The sequence below is a fragment of the Loxodonta africana genome, chromosome 1 (assembly GCF_030014295.1).
Source record: "Loxodonta africana isolate mLoxAfr1 chromosome 1, mLoxAfr1.hap2, whole genome shotgun sequence".
NCBI lineage: Eukaryota > Metazoa > Chordata > Mammalia > Proboscidea > Elephantidae > Loxodonta > Loxodonta africana.
The window spans coordinates 52,755,930-52,759,610 of record NC_087342.1 but is presented as its reverse complement, the minus strand read 5'-3'; the positions used below and the strand labels follow the sequence as shown (position 1 = coordinate 52,759,610).

The following is a 3,681-nucleotide window of genomic DNA, read 5'->3' as shown; positions in this document are numbered from 1 at the left end:
CACCCCCAGCTCCCAAGCCATCTTCAGTGGCTGTCAATTTCCCTGGGCCTGAGATAGGTCCTGCTGCGTGTTCTGAGCCATTCTCCCAGCCTTGGAGAAGGAATAAATTAACAACTGGGGGAAAAAATATGCTGCCAGCTCCACTAAGCTGGGGAGCTCAGGATAGAAGCAGCTCCTGTCCAGAGTTAATAGAATGAGGAGGTAATAAGATGAGACTGTCTGGTATGACTTCTGGGTTAAGCTTAAGGTCCCTGTAGTCTCTTTTCCAGGTGTTGAAGTTGCTTAGGTTTTAACAATGTACATGGTTGAAACTAGTGCCAAGTAAATGGCTCCTCAAACTCCTGAACTTCTTTTAGGTTTCTCATCTCTATCTCCTCTATAAGGCTCCACTCACCAATTTACTGGTAAAATTAAAGTTAAATACATTGACACTGTGCTTATTCTGCACTCCCACTGAATACAGTGAGAAAACTAAGGACAAATACAAGAGAACAATGCAGTGGCTGTTTTTTAATAAAACTATACTCCTCCAGCTATTTTGAATCAGCTTATCATCTTCAAATACCTTACCTTCATTTAGATGAAATCTACAAACTTCTTGAATGGAAATTTTTGTTGGCATATATCTTAGATTCTTAGTGCTGCTATAACAGAAATATCACAAGCGAGTGGCTTTAACCAACAGAAATTTATTCTCTCACAGTCTAGGAGGCCCAAAATCCAAATTCAGGCCACCAGCTCTAGGGGAAGGCTCTCTCTGTTAGCCCTGGGGGAAAATCCTTTCTTCTCGGTGATCATTACAGATCTCCATGTGGCATCTATCCTTTCCCGGTTCGTGCTCGCTTCTGTACCTAAGCTGGTCCTTTTATATCTCAGAAAGGATTGGCTTAAAACACACTCTACACTGACACAGCCTCATTAACATAAAAAATAAAACTCTCCTCCCAGATGGAACTACATCCTCAGGTATAAGGGTTAGGTTTCCAGCACACATTTTAACCCATAATCCATTGCCGTCAAGTCAATTCTGACTCATAACGACCCTATAGGACAGAGTATAACTGCCCCAAAGGGTTTCCAAGGAGCACCTGGTGGATTCGAATTGCCGACCTTTTGGTTAGCAGCTGTAGATCTTAACCACTATGCCACCAGGGTTTCCAGACACACATTTTGGGGGGACACAGTTCAATCCATAACAGCATATATGGTTTTAATGTTGAATGTCTTTTTTTTTTCTTGATGAGGGTAGAAAGAATATGCAGGATAAATCAGTCTAAGGTGAAGCAAAAAAGCCAGGGAGGAGTCACTATGTTTTATTCATCCACCACCTGCCTTCACACTGTCAACATCATCAATAATGTTAAAATGATTTGTTAGCCATCAGATACTTCTGACGAAGTGTTAACTATACGCCAGAAAATTATTAACTTCAAAACAATTGAATATGAGACTCTAGTCACTGGCCCACCACTCTCATTCCAGACCAGGGGTATTGCTGGCAGTGAGGGGTGTATATCTAGACACCCCCTGACACACACACACACACACACACACACACACAATGATACCTCACTGACAATGGGAAACACAAAGTGGGAGTTTGTACAATGTTTTCCTCCTTGAGTCCGGAAAGGTTGGCTTTGAGCAGCAATTTCTCCCTTTCCTCTATTGATTTCTAGGCTTCAAGCCTTCTGTACAGTAGCTTTGCAACAAAAATAGTTTGGTAACTACTTCCTAGGGTTTACCACTATCCATCTGTCAATTTGTCGTACTGTGGTGGCACGCATGCTGCTAAGATGCTGGAAGATATGCCACCAGTATTTCAAATAGTAGTATAGTGACCTGTGGCGAACAAGTTTCAGCAGAGTGTCCAGACTGAGATAGACTAGGAAGAAAGGCCTGGTGGTTTACTTCCAAAAATTACCCAGTGAAAACCTTATGGATCACAACAGAATATTGCTTAACGTAGTGCTGGAAGATGAGCTGCAATAATTCAAACATACCGGCAATCACGAAGATGGCACAGGACTACGCAATGTTTCATTCTGTTGTACTTAGGGTTGCCATTAAGTCGATGGCAACTAACAACATCTCAGAGGGTACACCCACCTGAGCAAGGCATACCAATCTATAGTGTCAGTTGGAAAGGTTATTGCATGTTGTCTGGTTCCTTACGAAATAAGTTATCGCACTTTATACTTGTGTTACTTATCATTTATAAAAGATTTTTTTAATGTATTAAAATAAAATCTATAACCAAAATTTAGCTAAGATAGCATATATGAAAGATGATAAAGTGAATGAGAGCTTAAATAAGATCCGTTAAAGGAGCATAACAAAGACAGAAAATAAAGTGAAACAGCTGTAAGAGCATAAAGGAATGGGCCCGCTAGGGTTTCTTGACTGAGATTGCTCAGCTGACCAGTCCAGTAGACACCAGGTGAGAATGTTCTTCCAGGACCAGTGTTCCCTGGGGCTGAGGTCCTCACAGGTAGAGTTTCAGGACAGGGGCTAATAGCTTCAGTGTCAACAGGTACGTGGGTATCTATCTACAAGTGTTAGTGAGAGGGATGACGGACCTTCTAATTAGATTCTGGAAACCACATCTGAGCCTGACAACCAAACAAAGTCAAGGCTGAGATCTGTAGTCAACCTCAAGCCTCCCAGGCGCCTCCTTTAAAGAGCCATCTCAATAAAACATTCAGAAAACGAGAGGCATCATAAACTGTCTGGTACAGTAAAAGATTAAGAAGAACAGTTGTCCTGTATAAAATGTTTATTACACAAGTAACCCATGCTTATTGTGCATTGGTGGTTCAGTGGTAGAATTCTCGACTTTTATGCAGAAGACCTGGGTTCGATTCCCAGCCAATGCACCTCATATGCAGCCACCAACCATCTGTCAATGGAAGTTTATGTGTTGTTAACGATGCTGAACAAATTTCAACAGCACTTCCAGACTAAGGTAGACTAAGAAGAAAGACCCGGCAATCTACTTTCAAAAACTGGTCATTGAAAACCCTATGGATCACAGAGGTCTGATCCATAACTGATCATGGGGATAGTGCAAGACCAGGCAGCATTTAGTTCTGTTGTGCATGGAGTCGCCATGAGTTGCGTGCCAACTCAATGGAGCTGACAATAACCCACGATCGTTGCAGAACATTTATAAAATTCAGATATAAAAAGAGAAAAATCTTACAATCACCCAACAGTCTGCCCCCACAGTTCATCACAATTTTGACATTTTGCAGTATATCACCTTAGATGTTTTTCCATTGTTTCCATTACAATTTTTTTTCCCAAAATGGGATCATACTATACATACTGTTTCTTAAATAGCTTTTAAAACTTAACATGCAATCTTAAACATCTTTCCAGAGCTACAAATATGCACCTGTAGAATGATTTCCAGTGGCTGCACGACATTCCATTGTAGGGACGGATCAGTAGAGTGTGACGATTAAACATGTAGGTTCTATGTCAAATGGATGGAGACTTCAGTCCTGGCTCTATCACTTACCACATTTCTGTGTGGACTTTGAATAATTTACTTAATCTTTGTAAGTCCTCTTCTTCTTCTTCTTTTTTTTTTTTTTTATTGTGCTTTAGGTTAAAGTTTACAAATCAAGTCAGTCTCTCACACAAAAATTTATATACACCTTGCACTGGGTTTTTTGG

General features: G+C 40.8%; 1 non-coding gene across 1 annotated transcript; it reads left to right on the top strand.

Annotated features, from left to right (window-relative positions):
* Window positions 1-2,805: 2,805 nt before the first annotated feature.
* Window positions 2,806-2,876, top strand: TRNAK-UUU (transfer RNA lysine (anticodon UUU)). The gene has a single exon. It is a non-coding gene; the product is annotated as a tRNA-Lys (tRNA).
* The last annotated feature ends 805 nt before the right edge of the window (window positions 2,877-3,681 follow it).